The sequence below is a fragment of the Balaenoptera physalus genome, assembly GCF_965194825.1.
Source record: "Balaenoptera physalus genome assembly, chromosome: 8".
NCBI lineage: Eukaryota > Metazoa > Chordata > Mammalia > Artiodactyla > Balaenopteridae > Balaenoptera > Balaenoptera physalus.
In genome coordinates, this window is record NC_138887.1 from 14,952,632 (window position 1) to 14,970,218 (window position 17,587).

Below are 17,587 nucleotides of genomic sequence, written 5' to 3' on the forward strand. Positions count from 1 at the left end.
CACAATTCCAGATTTCACAATATCCAGCCCCCAGTGTCTGATTCCACCCTTTTCTAGCTTCAAGAGTGGTTTGATTTGCAGGGTAGGATTAAATATATACAGTCAGATAAGACCCATTCCTTGCTCTCAAGTATCTCATGGTCTGAAGTGTGGGGAGTATAAGAGATAATTACATACAGACAAATAATTATAAGGCAGTTTGACAAGGGCAATAATAGATGGTCTGTACAAATACATTCATCAGGTATCTGATAGTAATACCTGATATGTTGTTTTTCTATATTATCTTGGTAGTTACATTTCGTTACATTTCATCAAGATACTTCACTAAACAAAGAGCAGTCTTATCCCTAAGAGAAAAACCTTTTGAGAGAGAATATTGTCATTGCTTGCATAGTCTTCAGGAAGAGTGGATTTCAGGTTATTTTGATCTTACATCCTTATCATTAAAAAAAATTTGTACACATCCCCATAAAGTAATATTCATAGTTTATACCCATGCATTGCTGTAGTTCCTTTATGAATATCAGCACAACATACTATATATATATTTTAAATTATTTATTTATTTTCATTTATTTATTTATGGCTGTGCTGGGTCTTCATTTCTGTGCGAGGGCTTTCTCTAGTTGCGGCAAGTGGGGGCCACTCTTCATCGCGGTGCGTGGGCCTCTCACTATCACGGCCTCTCTCGTGGCGGAGCACAGGCTCCAGACGCGCAGGCTCAGTAATTGTGGCTCACAGGCCTAGTTGCTCTGAGGCATGTGGGATCTTTCCAGACCAGGGCTTGAACCCGTGTCCCCTGCATTGGCAGGCAGACTCTCAACCACTGCGCCACCAGGGAAGCCCCATACTATATTTTAATAGAAAATAAATAGAAATAAATTTCTTCTACTACTCTTTTTGCATTCCACTAAATTATTATTGTTCCCACTCCCACTGTGAAGACTACTGCTCAAAAGCAGATGCATTAAAAAAAAAAAAAAAAAAAAAAAAAAGATTGTCGGACTTCCCTGGTGGCGCAGTGGTTAAGAATCTGCCTGCTGATGCAGGGGACACGTATTCGAGCCCTGGTCTGGGAAGATCCCACATGCCGCGGAGCAATGAAGCCCGTGCACCACAACTACTGAGCCTGCTCTCTAGAGCCCGTGAGCCACAACTACTGAGCCCGTGTTCCACAACTGCTGAAGCCCGCGCGCCTAGAGCCCATGCTCCACAACAAGAGAAGCCACCGCAATGAGAAGCCTGCACACCGCAATGAAGAGTAGCCCCCGCTCGCCGCAACTAGAGAAAGCCTGTGCACAGCAATGAAGACCCAACACAGCCAAAAAAGAAAAGAAAAAAAAAAAAAAAGATTGTCCCCATATAACAGGTTTATGATGTTGACCTTACAGTATGGTGAACTTTAGATACTGCATCATTTCTCCCTGGTGCAGGGGGTACCATTTTTCCTCCTTTTCAAGTAATCTATTTGACTTTCTGCCTGATAGACCCAGTAGAAAATCATGTGGAAATGGAAACTCAAAAGCCAATTTTAAGATACATGTACATTTGTAATTATTGGTGGATTTTTTCAGTTTTCTCCAAAATCCAGAATGAGTTGGAAGAAGTGGTAAGTCCTCTTTATGGAGCATAATTATTAGCAAAGCAAAGCATAAGGGCATATCAATGTCTGTACTTGATAAGTAGAATCTGAGTTCTGAGTTGGTTGTCTTGGTTGTTTTAATGACTTTAACTGATACCAGTGTTGATTTTAATTGTATAAAATTACTTGGTCATATAGGATGCCTTGAACCAGCTTAAGGACAGTCCCACAGTCTGAAAGGCATGGCTCTAATACAGTCTGCCATCACACTTAAACTAAGTCCAGCTGGCTTCCACTTTTTCCTGTTTCTTTTCCTGCTTCATGGATCCATGTCTGGGAAGGTAGATCTGGGACGTAACCTCGGCTTCCTGACTACCTACTATACCTTAATCAGAATCAAACCACATCAATACCCCATCAGTCCCGAAAGAATTTCCTCTAAGTCTCTTGACTATCTGAGGTAATCCTTTCCTACAAATACCACAGCCAGCGGCCATAGCTTTCCTGGCTATCAGAAATTTTCAAGAAGTTGAGTATAAGTTGAATAAGTTAAGGCTTCTGTAGAGTCTTTATCTTCAGGTTCTCTGGACCTTGAAGAATAATTTAGAAATAGAGGGAAAGAACATTCTACGATCAAAGCTCAGTGAGAGTAAATGCAAAGAGGAGAACAGCCTGGAGAGTGCATGGGGAAAGGCAATAGCTGTGCTTAGCGGAAGTAAACATTGCAAGGAAGAAAAGGTAGGGGTTGAGTCTGGATGGTCGGGGTCAACTTGTGTAGAGTTAAGGTGATCAAACATATTCTTTGTTAATGAAGATAACAGTTCTCCAAGAAGCGGGAAACAATCAATCTTCATTACCTTTTCATGGAAAAATAATTTTGATGATGATTAAGAGCAAGAATTTGAAAAATTTCGAAGTCATGGAAGCACCCACTGAATCGAAACTATTTTATCACAATAGCGAAAAACTGATTACAAGGCAAGTAACATAGTATTTAATGGATAACACCCCCAATGAAACACAGCATATCCAGGCAACAAGCAGTAGTTAAAGCAACAAAAATTTCATTATAAAGAACTAACTCAGAATTTTCTATCTCTGAATAATGTTGAATGAAATGTACCCGGAAGGCATGGTGGGGTACAAAACAGACCACTATTACAAGGAGGAAGAAGAAGCTCTTGATTTGAGCTCTGCATTCTTGATGGGCCCACATGTCGGGCCAAAGAGTCTTTACCAGTTGAACAATAACCCCCATCTGTATCAGAAAGAGGGTCACAACCGTTGTCATCATAATGATGGTCATAGAGTAGTTCAAGATAATGCATTCCCTGTGGTTGAGGTCTTTGTAGAACTCGAAGCATCGTTGCTCTGAGTAAGTTGGATGGGTGCCATATTGTAAAAAAAATATTGGCAAAAACATGACGCCACCCACCATCCAAATAATAATGCTTAAAACCACCGCATGGTACTTTTGGAACTGCTGCATTTGGAGTTTCTTAAAATACATGAGCAATCGGAGTATGATGATGGCCACATAGAAAGCAAAGGTGAAGTACATATGACCATATATTATGCTGCTAACCAATCGGCAGGTGAAGAATCCAAACTCCCAGACGACAGATATATAATAGCTGAGGCGAAAGGGAAGGCTGACCAGGAGGATGGAGTGTAGCACTATGATATTGAGAACGATGGTGGCAATCATTGATTGGCTGTTCCTTCTGAGCATCATACAAGACATCGTAATCGCTCCTGCAGCACCTCCCAGCAAAACCGCGCTGTAGAGCGTAATGAGAATCATCCTGCAGTGCCTGTCGCAGCGGCCCAGGTCTATGTTGGAAGCGTTTGACAGGGTGGTTGTATTGATCGGCTCCATATTTCACCACAAAATGCTTAGAAGACCATAAACCCCTAAACCAAAAGTTTTACAAAATTAGAATGGATATATTGAAACTGCGCAGCAACTGCGCATGAATGGTCTTGTTTTGCCATCCCAGCCCACTGTTTACAAGCCTAAAACTGGGTACCCAATAAGTATTGTCAGAGACTCGTCTTAATTACCCAAAGATATCGAAGAGACAAAGAGAGTGAAACAAAATGACAAAAATAAGACTGTCTGAATATAAAGCTTGTAACTGTGCACTCAGGCATTCTCTTCACAGATATGTCTAGACTCACATACCAGGGCGGGGATGAGCTAAAGACATATTAGCCTCTGGCGTAAAGTTTAAGGAAGGGCTAGAGACTCAGTCATCAAAATAAATAACAGTCTAATGCAATGTTTTTTAAAAATCAAAATTAATGCAAAAAATTCATGATGAACAAAATAAATTTTAAACAAAGGCAGGGTCCGTATACACCCAACACTCGTTCATATCAGATCTATAAAGGCCGTCCATCCTATCGTCAGAAAATCCAGTTTGAGATACCGCAGAGAAGACCATGTAAATCACATGTAATTATTGGAAGAAGGTATATCAGACACTTTAAAATATTTCCTGTGAACAGCTTTGGGGGAAGGAGAAGCATATAATATACATATTACCTGCACTCTTCTTGCAAACTCTGAAACTTTCCCTGGACTGGTATGTTACATTTTGGTAAAAAGTTGGGGTTCGGGGGTGGGTTCTGTTTAGTTTTCACTTAAGTTTTTCAGGTATGGATGCGTAAGAGATAGTGATCATATAGCAGAGAGACAGACTGCTTGGCATTGTGCTTTCCTGCATCTAAGTGGCACTTGGCCATTTGGTTGCTGTTAGGGTGTGTATAAGTCTCCTGGCCTCACGGAGCTCTGGCTATGAAATGCAAAAGTCATACTGCCTGTGTCACTGGAAAATGAAATGAGTCAGTGCATTTGAGACAGCTTTATAACTGAAAAGAAAAAAAAGCCACATAAAGTTATGATTCTTAAGATGAAACAACAAAAGCAAAAAGACATTATTTACCTCTTTCTCCTTAGTCTACATAGGGCAGATACACAGTTATGTTACATAAAATTGTTGTTGCATTATTAAGCATTTAATAAATATCCTGCAATTAAAAGCAAACTTTTTCAGACCTTTGATCAGATAGTATGAGACCCAGGCATCAACAGGTCAGACTTTCCTCTCTGGAAGGATCTGTGTCCATTTTCCTCACGTATCTGCTGCCCACCTGGCCAGAAGCAGTGTCTGAGCGTTTGTATCTGAGGGAGAAGTTATTCCACAGTGAACGTCTAAATATCTTAGAATTTTTCTTCTGCTACTATGGAATCTTCTTAGAATAACTAAATTTTCATTTATGAAAAATTATATTGGACCTGTCACATTGACTACTCTCAAATGAGATTTTATTGTAACTTAGATACATAATTTGCGTAACAATCTAAACTTTATGTGCTGAAATATGCATTTTAGCAAACTATATATATATACATATATATATACACACATATATATATATAAAATGCATAATGCGTGTACACTTTTTCTGTGAAACAAAATAGTTTTATGTGACTTATGAACAACAAATACGATACTACTGACTTAGTTTTAAAATTTTGGTAGTGCTCAAGTCTAAGCAGACGAGATTTAAGTTTGATATGACTTTAAAGCAAGGAAAACTTACATAATTTATCAGGTCCCACCAGTTTAAATGGACACAACTGCCAAGGCTGTGTGACGTTTGGAAATAGGTTATTAGCTGGCTAATAATGGGACAAATAATTAACACTGAAGTTGCCTCTTCAGTCGCAAATATGGGAATGAGATCTATTTTGTAAGGATGTTATGAGAAATAATTTAAATTGCATGTCTAAAGACCCAACAAATTCCCTGACATGAACTAGGTCATCAAAGCGTCAATGCCACTTCTCCCTCTATAATGTACACAAAGATATATCATAAACATACAGTGCCATCCTTTTTTAGTTACCTCTCAGAATCATGCTATAAATATTTAAATGCATTGAGATAAATTCATAGGGAAGGGAGGAAGTTGGATCATCACTTTTCCTTGCTCTCAGGACCTTACCCTTACGACCACCAACCCCTGGAAATTTTTGCTCATGAAAACGAAGTACTGAGACTATTACTCAGCCATAAAACGGAATGAAATTGGGTCATTTGTAGAGACATGGATGCACCTGGAAACTGTCATACAGAGTGAAATAAGTCAGAAAGAGAAAAACAAATATCGTATGTTAACGCATATATATGGAATCTAGAAAAATGGTATAGATGATCCTATTTGCAAAGCAGAAAAAGAGACACAGACGTAGAGATCAAACGTATGGATACCAAGGGGGGAAGGGGAGGTGGGATGAATTGGGATATTGGGATTGACATATATACACTAATATGTATAAAATGGATAACTAATAAGAACCTGCTGTATAAAAAAATAAAATAAAATTCAAAAACTCAACAAACAAAAAAATAGATAGATTAATTAATTTAAAAAACGAAGTACTGAGACTATTACTCAGCCATAAAAAGGAATGAAATTGGGTCATTTGTAGAGACGTGGATGCACCTGGAAACTGTCATACAGAGTGAAATAAGTCAGAAAGAGAAAAATAAGTATCGTATATTAACACATATATATGGAATCTAGAAAAATGGTATAGATGATCCTATTTGCAAAGCAGAAAAAGAGACACAGATGTAGAGATCAAACGTATGGATACCAAGAGGGAAGCGGGGTGATGGAATGAAGTGGGAGATTGGGATTGGCATGTATACACTATTGATACTATATATAAAATAGATACTAATGAGAACCTACTGTATAGCACAAGGAACTCTACTCAGCGCTCTGTGGTGACCTAAATGGGAAGGAAATCCAAAAAAGAGGGGATATTTGTATACGTATAGCTGATTCACTTTGCTGTACAGTAGAAACTAACACAGCATTGTAAAGCAACTATACTCGAATAAAAATTAATTAAAAAAAAAAAAGCAAGTACTGAAATTTCTAGATCTGTTTCCTATGCAGAAACATTTAAATGAACATCCAAACTACTTACTTGTTCTTTTCCTCTTATGATCTGCTGCTGGTGGAAGACACAAGGCACTTTGGTCATTTGCTGGTGATCTACATCAGAACAGGTAATAAGAACGGTTTGCTAGAATCAAGTCTCCAGTCAAGAGAGGTCATGGGATGAATAATGAACTGGCAAAGAGCTCAAGCTTTAGACTGAGGTCTTCCAAAGTTAAACAGTCAAGATGAAGGACCCAGATAAACCGTCTGGGCCACAAACGGATGTGTAGCTCTACAGCTAGTGGTGAGACAGATTCAAAGTATTCTTCTAAGCTAAGACTTTCATTTTCACTATCAATGACTTATTTGCAGTAACTTTTCTCATTAACATGAAAAACTTAGAATTTTTTCCCCAATGCTCTTTCTTATCACACTTGTATCCAAAATGTTTCATATTCAGTATAAGAATGACTGAGAGAAGTACTCTCTGTGAGATTTTTATATTCTCAACAGTAAACTCAACATATTTATATCTCTGGCTTTCACTTTCTAAGACTCCTTTCCCTCAATAACTGCCATTTGGAGATATGGTTCCTTTTGAAGCTCGACCGTCTGGTGATGTAACTTCCACAAGAGGGCACGTTTTTTCTCAAAAGTAAATTTTCTTACGTCAATCTTCTCACTTCCTGTTCTAACTTCATAGTCACCTTTAGCTGTGCTAAGACCTCAAAGCATAATTTTAAGGAAGTTGGGTTTAGTACACCTAAAGATGAAAGAGACCAACATGCCTTCAACAGTTGCGGGCCAATTCAGCCCCAAATCATATTACTGTTCAGCTACAGGAATTCAAAAGGACCAAAACTCTGTCAACTGTAAAGCAAACTCATTATGGACTACATATAGGTAACAACTTGATAAAACTTTCATTTGCTTTGGAAAGAATGAATATCGTCTCCACCTACACCATCTGCTAGATGATCACCCAAAAGTGCTTGTAGCCACAGAGATACAAAACAACAGAATCTAAACATAATAGAGCCATATGCTTAATTATTTCAAGAAAAACGCTCAATAGAGGATGGGATTTCCAAGTCTTACTGTCAAAAGCAAATTTGTACCAATTCAACTCAGCTGGAAAATTTCTCATGGAACCAATTTTTCAACCCATTTTAAACATCTCGTCTAAAATCAAATTATTTCAAAAATACAAAATCTGGGTTGTAGGCCTGGATTTTGACATAGTATCTGGCAGGTCTCATTTTTCAGATAAAATGTGTTTCCTGGAATCTTTGGGATAAAGTATGTTCCCATAGAAACCATGCTATATTTAGAGGTTGCTTCTCTGATGAAGGACTAACTGGGAAACAAGATAGATGTGACCAACAGTGGAGCCTAAAAATAAAAGTCGGCTATAATTCAGAGCTATAGCCAGCACACAAATTGATAGCATTCACACTGACAACATAAGGAATTCAAAGTACTAAAATGTGTGTATATTATATTTAAAACACATCTAGAAGAATGCTTGTATTTAATATTTTTTTCTCACTACACTCAGAATTCAGCTCTTTTCATTCAGGAGTACCAAGATTTTTAAGAAAATAACAAAACCTTAGTTTGAGACCTTAGACATTACCCAGTTCAGTACAGTACAACCTTTTTTTTTTTCTTTTAGAGAAAATATGATTTATTGCAGTAGAGTTGATTTACAATGTTGTGTTAGTTTCAGGTGTACAGCACAGTGAGTCAGTTATACATATGCATATAACTATTCTTTTTCAGATTCTTTGTCCAAATAGGTTAATACAGAATACTGAGTAGAGTTCCCTGTGCTATACATTTGGTCATTGTTGATTATCTATTTTATATATAATAGTGTGTATATATTAATCCTAAACTCCTAATTTATCCTTCCCCTCCATATTTCCCCTTTGGTAACCATCAGTTAGTTTTCTAAGTCTGTGAGTCTGTTTCTGTTTTGTAAATAAGTTCATTTGTATCTTTTTTTAGATTCCACATGTAAGTGATATCATATGATATTTGTCTTTCTCTGTACGACTTACTTCACTTAGTATGATAATCTCTAGGTCCTTCCATGTTGCTGCAAATGGTATTATTTCATTCTTTTTTATGGCTAAGCAATAGTCCATTGTTATGTGTACCACATCTTCTTTATCCATTCATCTGTTGATGGACATTTAGGTTGCTTCCATGTCTTGGCTATTGTAAATAGTGCTGCAGTGAACATTGGGGTGCATGTATTTTTTCAAATTATGGTTTTCTTTGGATATATGCCCAGGAGTGGGATTGCTGAATCATATGGTAGCTCTATTTTTAGTGTTTTGAGGAATCTCCATACTGTTTTCCACAGTGGTTGTACCAATTTACATTCCCACCAACAGTGCATGAGGGTTCCTTTTCTCCACACCCTCTCCAGCATTTATTGTTTGTAGGCCATTCTGACCACTGTGAGGTGATACCTCATTGTAGTTTTGATTTGCATTTCTCTAATAACAAGTGATGTTGAGCAACTTTTCATGTGCCACTTGGCCATCTGTATGTCTTCTTTATGACCCTCTAATTTAACAGAGGAAGCCACCACAATTCAGAGGTTTAGAAAATTACCACAAGGTCACAGGCCTATTTAGAAAGCAGGTAAAGATGAAAAATACATACCCCATTCCAAGCCTTCATGTCCAGTGCATGATGCACACGTGGTAAACTTGAGATTGTCTCTTGCAGACACATTAGCAATCAACAGCTTAATTTTCCACCTACTTCTCTGTGATATCTGGAATCTTATTTTTGGAATGGACCTTAATCTTTAAATAGAAGTATATTTTAAAATCCTAGAGAATTAAAATTCTTCTTTAAATATAGTTTGCCCCACAGACAAACCATTAAAGTAAGACATTAGCATTGGTGATAAGCCTAAGTGGGTTTTCAGAAGGAAAAGTTCATCTGTCCTCTGCAGGAGAAGGTCCAAAGCAGATGCTGCTGGAGATGTCACCATCTTGCCCCATCTTCCCCCTTCACGGGAGGTGCCATTTGAGATGGCCATTTGGTGGGCAGTGTCTGCTCCTGAAAGAATGGGGTGGGGGTCGCTTGTCTTTCTAGAGTTGTTAAATTGCTACTGTGAAATGTCCTTAGGAAAGTGGTAATAAAATCTGCAACTGCTAATTCTCAAACCTGTTTACACTCCTAAGTCATTAGCCAAGACACTGAAATGCCAGGCTCGGTGCCCTGTCTGATCCAAAACACACAGAGGCTCAGCTGACCTAGATATTCAAGGCAGCACCTGGGCCTTGGACCTCTCCTCACTCTAGGACCTGCATTCTAGTTCCTCTCTTCAGTTGTCTCCCTTTGTGATTATGTCTAGCTCCCTTGGTCTCTCTCAGATACAGTGTAACTTTCTTTCATGGAGACAGTGAGATTTCAAATGAGAGGAGTCCAAACAGCCCATTCCAGCCCTCCCCTTATTTCCCAGATGGGAGATGGAGACCCAGGAGGTCATTCAATCCTCCCACCCCTCCCCCTGAGGAAGGTGACCCAGGGCAGCATCTCGGAGCGTCTTTAGATGCCACACAAACTGAAGCATATCAAACAAGCATGTTGTAAGAAACCTGTTTTTTCTAAATTAAATATTTTCTGGCATTTATTTTCTAGTATAGATATGGTCTCAAATAATGAAACCAAAGTTGGCACCCAAAAGCCTTGGATGGTTGAGAGCCCTAGATGTTGGTCTTTAAACATGTATAAATGGTGTATGTTGTCCTGACACAGCGTTCTCTACATCTGATAAGAGGATCTGATTTGAAGTAAAACAAGAGAGATTAAGATTAGACATTAAGGAAAAAACTCTAATGAAGGCAGAGAGGGATTTATGCTGGTCTATGAAGCCCTCTGTTAATGTGCTTAACCTCAGCTCACACTATGCTATGCTCCATCTCTCTTTCTTTTCTTTTTGCTCCTCGAGCCCACCCAGGTCCTTGTACATTGTGTATTTTGCATCTGTGGGTCTCTCTGCCCGGAGTGCTTTTCTCACTTCCACATGTCAGGCTGCCTCTTGTCATTCCGTTCTCGGCGTTGGTGTTAGCACCTCTGAGAAGCCCTCTCCGACTGCCACCGGGTTGGGCAACTACTCAGGGACCACCGCATTGCCCTGGTTGAAGTCTTTGCATGTGATTTTCCATGAGATGTTTTAATTTCTTAATTGTTCATTATGGGTCTATCGCCTGCCTTCTGTTCCGCTGAGATATACCCCCTCTAACATATCTAAGGATATGCCGTGTACTTAGCTTTTGGACCTTAGATCAAACAGAGAACACTGCCTGGCATTTCAAAGTCTTAGTCAGTGGCTTGGGCACGTAAACAAGGTTTGAGAATGAGCAGTTACCGATTTATTTACCACTTTCCTAAGATGGATTTCACTGACCCTAACTGCACTGTCACTGTCACTTCCCAGTGCCCAGATCAGTGTGCAGCGCATACTTGTTGAATGAATTCAGTGTTTGTTGAATGAATGTGTAAATGTACATGATTTTCTAAAAGTGGCTGTGGAATAATCCTTCTTTTGGAGATAACAACTTAATCATTTTAACTTCATTCTTATAAGTTTTCAGGGACTAGGGTTGAATGTAAGAGCTGGAATTGACCTAAAAGAGGGTCTAACAAACCCAAGTGCTAAATTTTACAGAAGGAACTGAGGCCAAAGAGGCAGTCTGAGTAGAGGCCACACAGATGCCCTGCATCTGTGACTCCCGGCCCACCCTCCTTTCTTGACCTGCCCTGTTGCCCAAAGTGACCATTTCCCAGGCCACTACATCTGGAAGCTTTACCATATTCCAAAGAGTCTTGTCTCTTATTTAGATGACTGAGTCTTATAGCACTTGGAAGCATCCCAGAGCATGGAGACATTCAATCAAGAATGAGGAAACGTTTTGTTCAACATAAACTTTTCCTCTAATCTTCTTTTTAGCTTCAGATCTTTACGTGCTTTGTATGAATCTTCTCATGTACCTTGGGGAGAGATGTGATTTCCCAGTCAAGCTGTCTACCTCTTTGGAGGTTACCGTACAATGCGGTTTAATTTTTTTTTCTTTTCTGTATTCTACTCCTTTATGAAAGGAAGATAATACTTCCTCAGAACAAAGGAAAGGGAGTAGTGGTTTTACTAACACATGCTACACGCTAGACGGAAGAATGAGCTGTAGTTCAGATCAACAGATTAAACTCAACTGCTTTCTGAAATAAAAGAATTACCTTAGTATTTTGATATCCAGAGGGACTTCAATCAAGATATGATTAACAAAGTATCTGATTGATGTGTCAAGAAGGACTTGGCAAAAATTCACCAAAGGAACCTTCTTCAGGGTATAATAATATCCACAAGCTGTACTAGGATATAAACAGGTGTCTATCACTATAGTGCTTTAAAATTAAACATTCTAAGCAATGTTTCTCAAATGTGATTGTGCTTATGAATCACTTGGCGATCTTGTTAAGATGCAGATTCTGATTCATTAGGTCTGGGGTAGGACCTGAGAGTCTGACTTTCTCACTGGTACCCAGGTGTTTCACAAGCTGCTGGTCCCATGGACCATCCTTGGTGTCGCAAGTCTCTACACTGTCCAATATGGTAGCCATTCTCCACATTGTGGACATTTCAGTTAAGTTAAAACAATTCACTTCTTCAGTCACATTTCAAGAGCTCGAAAGTTCTATTGAACAGATTTACTAAGGAAAACACAATGTATTAAATAATTCCTAGTCCCCATGATCTCGCCTCCTCTCTTTCCTAGCTGTAGGCTGCCAGCTTTTATTGGGAGAATAACAAGCATTGGTTGGATAAGCAGGTGTGTTTGAAGCTGGGGGAGATGGGGCAGAAGAGAACCAGGGAGAAGAGTTGTTGAGGAATCCAAAGAATAAAGGTATTTCAAGGGGGGTGAGGTCAACAGGGTCAAATTTGGCCAAGAGGACAAATAAGCTAAGGTTTGAAAAGTGCCCATTGACTGTGGCAGCATGGGCAGAGGAAGAGGCAGTAGTTGATGGAATATAGGATTAAACTAGGGTTGTTAACGATGGAAGCTTTTTGCTTATTTCCGTGGTAAAATTTTTAAATGCTGGTCTTGGACCACAAAGGAGAGACTGGCCATGGGGATATACTGGTTTTGAATTTTCAAGTCAAAATGGGCCCTATGGTAACCTAGTTCATGCTTTGACTATTCAGAGAACTCAAATACCATTAGCCGTCAGAGATTTCAGAGTCTCCAGTTCCGAGGAGCACATCTCAAGCCTTCAAAGAAACCTCAGATTTCCTTCTGGCTAAGCAGAAAAAAATAATAACTTTGTCTGTATTACACCGGTAATTACAGAACTCTTCGCTTTCTTTGTGGGCTCCAGTTAGGATGAGGAGCAATTTCACCGATCACCTTTTACTCAAAATCTCACCAGACCCTTAAAAATAAACTCTCTTTTCAAGGAAAGGCCAAGCCCTAAGGGATGTTGCCAATCAAAATCTGACACCTTGTTCAGAGTGTGAAGATCAGTTTTAATCCGGCGCTCGGCCCAACCTCCTTTTCAGAAATTACATTCATTTCCCTATTATTAGTAAATTTTAAAAAAAGAATACAAAAGCTGATAGAACTTGGTGGTGGGCGCAGCTGATTACATTTTCCTGCTACTGCAGCAGAAAAGCCCTTTCAAGGAGAATGGCATGCATTACCCTTGAGGATGGGCGGGGCTGACTCTCCAGGAGCAGTGTTGAGCCTCTGACACTCTCAGAATATTGCCTTCCTGATTGCTCCAAATCGCTAACAGACCACTGTGTCATTGAGTTACCTGGTGGCACAGGACGGCTGACCCGGTACTTGAATTGGACTCCTGGGACCTGTGGGACACAGGAGTTTGGACTCAGATGGGCACCATGTCATTTTGGGCAAGACAGAATCTTTGAATCCCTTTATTTTTAAAATAGGCAGCATATTGACTGTGCCCATTTGACTCATAGCTTCTGTGAGGGCAAAGTGGAGATCTGAATTCCGGGGCCTCAGGCCCACTCTTCACTCACTCGCCTTTCCCCCCTTCCCCTTCTGGGAGCAGGAGCCCCTCAGGCTTTGGGGGAGGGAGGGTTTCTGGGGCCCCTGAGTTGGAGCGGGTCACGTTGCATTGTCTTCATGACCATGTAGCTCATGTTGAAAATTAAAGTTTTTGGCTTTTCTTGGGATTTCCCTGGCGGTCCAGTGGTTAGGACTCCGGGCTTTCATTGCTGAGGGCCCGGGTTCGATCCCTGGTCGGGGAACTAAGATCCCACAAGCCACATGGCACAGCCGAAAAATAAATAAAGTTTTTGGCTTTTCTTTAAAAAAATCAATAAAATAGGCAACATATAATTTTTTCCCTGTCCTAAGAGGCTGTTTTTGAAGGAACAAAGTGCAAAACTGACAGATACATCAAAAGCATCTTGATTTCATAAGATAGCTCTGCAGTGCTGACCTAGCTGATGCTGCAGCCATTCTCTAAGTTTATGGCTGGGATTTTTCTTTTCAGGGATTTTAAAAAATCTGAGTTTCTGATGATTAACTAGTGGATTTCAGTCATGTGGACATTGGCTCAGTGGGGACTTAGTGTTGTCATGATTAATTAATTTTGGCTTAATGATGGGCCCTGGGGAGAAAGATGGAGCCAGGAAAGATGGGACCGAGGAAATTGACTCCACCCAAGGGGCTTGCCCCTGAGGGCAGGTGGGCAGTCCAATGACCCATCCAGAGGAAGTGACAGACTCTGGCAGGTTCAGCCTGGTGTGAAGGACGAAGAGGCGGGAGGAAATCCAGGCGGTGGATGTAACCCAAATCCAGGTAGACAGAGGCAATGAACCTGGTGTTGTGCTTATTCTCGCATGGGCCCAGTGAAAGGACAGTCAGAGGGTAAGGCAGAGTTTTCAGCTTTCACCTACATCAGAGTTAACTGGGCAGCTTATTAACACAGCACTTCCTGAGAACCTGTGGATGGGACCAGGCGTCCATACTTTCAACAAGCCGCCAGGTCATCCTGATTTATCCTGATGCTGTCCTTCAGAGGACCACTTCCAAGAAGGGTGAGAGTGGGCCTCATCCTTCCAGGTGTCAGGGGAGCACATGAAAGGGCTGGAGTTTACTTTGGGGCCATATCCCTAGAAGGAAGCTGAAGTTCTAGAGAAGAAACTGAGGCAGAGTCACAGCTTTATGGAGCAAGCAACAGACAGGTAGGTAGAAAATAACTAACTTGGTGGCCAGGCTCACTGTATACACATTGGCAAAACATCCTGCCCCATTTCCTGTCCTGGTTGTGGTCTGAGAGCTATGACCTTAGAGGCAGGGCTTACAGGCAGATCAAAGTCTGGGATGTGGGGATACATCACATCTAAATTAGCCTCACTGTGTGTTTCTAACCAAGTGATTTCTGCTTTCAAGTAGCAATACCAATACAAGTGTCTTGAATAAGATGAGAAATTTCTTCTCTCACGTTACAAGAGATCCAGGCTGGGTGGCTCCAGGGTAGGTTTCTCTTGAGCGCCCAGAGCTGGCAGAACTCTGGGCTGGTTTCCCCATGAGCCTCATGGCTTTCTTCTCAAGGCTACAAAATGGCAGCTGTTGTTGCAGTTTTCAGGTCCTCACACAACCTCGTGGAGAGGAAGAAAAAAGAACTGTATCCCCTTAGTCACTCATTATCAGGAAAGAAAACATTTCTGGAAGCCCTCCAGCAGACCTGTCTTTACACCTTGTTGGCCAGAAACGGTTGTCTGTTGACTCCTCCACCCATCTTAACACCCCCATGGTTTATATCCGGTGGCCGGAAAAAGGGCTCCCTTCCCTGTCCCCCACTACTGAAAGTATTGTGGTGCAGTGTACCAGGAGGGAGCAGGGAGATCTCCTCCGGAGGCAATCAGTGGTGTCTTCATCACTCCTCTCAGGAACATGATTAAAGGATTCTAAATGCTGGGAAAAGGTCCCTGTAGAGTTTACTGCATGAACTCCTTATGGTATGTCTGTTATCAAATGATGCCAGTAAAGTTCATGTTAAGGAACTAAGCTTTTGCACATAACTCAGAGCACTGCCAATCCTTCCTCCATTCATCCTCCTCTAGGACACAACGTAAATTCCCAGCACACACCCTCCTGTGCAGGACCCTGCGAGCCTTCTCTCAGCGTCATCTCAACCTTTGTGTTGAGAAGCACAGAGTTGTACTTCTCAACTTGGGCATTTTCTCACTTTCCATTTTTGAAAACAAAGATTCCTTCTTCTAACCTCCTTTAATCAAACTCATCTCAGATATTGCAACTCTAATGTACTTCGTCCTTCAAGGGAAAGTGAAGAAACATTTCTTCAAAAGTGCTGTAGGAAGGTAGGCTGGGTTCTGTTTTTGAAATGAGATGAAGTTGTGTTTTTCTGCCTGCTCATGAAAATGTCTTGCCTGATAAGTTCTGTGAGTCATGCAACTTAGAAACCCATAGACTTCCTGCTTGATTCCAGTAATGATTCATAATTTTATCATCTAGTTTGTGCTTTAAAGCTATTTCAAGAAGATAAATACATGCGGTAAGAATGTCTTAGTTGATTTTTGTATTCCTTCTTTCCCCTTCCTTTCCCAACATTAAAATAAAGAAATGAAACATGATCTCAATATCAAGACAATCTAAACTGTTGGAGGAGGTAATCAAGAGGATGTGACCACTGGTTGTCCCACAAACTGGACCCAGGCAGTAGAAGGTTCCTCCCTCCCTCCCCTGTCCTTGGAATGAACACTCCACTTACCTTCCCGGAGCTGGAAGAGGAGATCTTATAAAGATCTTGTAAAGAGCTGGAAGAAAAGATCTACAGTGATCAAGACAGTATGGTACTGGCACACAAACAGAAATATAGATCAATGGGACAGGATAGAAATTCCAGAGATAAACCCACGCACCCATGGTCACCCAATCCGTGACAAAGGAGGCCAGAATATACAATGGAGAAAAGACAGCCTCTTCAGTAAGTGGTGCTGGCAAGACTGGACAGCTCCATGTAGAAGAATGAAATTAGAACACTCCCTAACACCATACACAAAAATAAACTCCAAATGGATTAGAGACCTAAATGTAAGACCAGACACTATAAAACTCTTAGAGGAAAACATAGGCAGAACACTCTTTGACGTAAATCACAGCAAGATCTTCTTTGATCCACCTCCTAGAGTAATGAAAATAAAAACAAAAATAATCAAATGGGATCTAATTAAACTTAAAAGCTTTTGCACAGCAAAGGAAACCATAAAGAAAACAAAAAGACAGCTCTCAGAATGGGAGAAAATATTTGCAAAGGAAGCAACTGACAAGGGATTACCCTCCAAAATATACAAACAGCTCATGCAGCTCAATATCAAAAAAAACAAGTAACCCAATCAAAAAATGGGAAGATCTAAATAGACATTTCTCCAAAAAAGACATACAGATGTCCAAAAAACATGAAAAGATGCTCAACATGACTAATTATTAGAGAAATGCAAATCAAAACTACTTTGAGGTATCGCCTCACACCAGTCAGAATGGCCATCATCAAAATATCTACAAACAATTACTGCTGGAGAGGGTGTGGAGAAAAGGGAACCCTCCTACCTGTGGGTGGGAATGTAAATTGGTGCAGCCACTATGGAGAACAGTATGGAGGTTCCTTAAAAACCTAAAAATAGAGTTACCATATGACCCAGCAATCCCACTGCTAGGCATATATCTGGAGAAAACCATAATTCGAAAGGATGCATACACCCCAATGTTCATTGCAGCACTATTTACAATAGCCAAGACATGGGGGCAACCTAAATGTCCATCGACAGAGGAATGGATAAAGAAAATGTGGTACATACATACAATGGAATATTACTCAACCATAAAAAGGAACAAAATAGTGCCATTTGCAGAGATGTGGATGGACCTAGAGATTGTCATACAGAGTGAAGTAAGTCAGAAAGAGAAAAACAAATATATAATATCGCTTATATGTGGAATCTAGAAGAATGGTACAGAT

General features: G+C 40.3%; 1 protein-coding gene and 1 pseudogene across 3 annotated transcripts in view; one reads left to right on the forward strand and one right to left on the reverse strand.

The window, feature by feature from the left end:
- Window positions 1-17,587, forward strand: part of LOC309666210 (calcium-independent phospholipase A2-gamma) — a 148,128-nt gene that overhangs the window by 52,452 nt on the left and 78,089 nt on the right. The gene's annotated exons all lie outside the window — the stretch shown is intronic.
- LOC309666251 (putative G-protein coupled receptor 141 pseudogene) lies at window positions 579-16,182 on the reverse strand (annotated as a pseudogene). Its single transcript has one exon. The product of its transcript is annotated as a putative G-protein coupled receptor 141 pseudogene (transcript).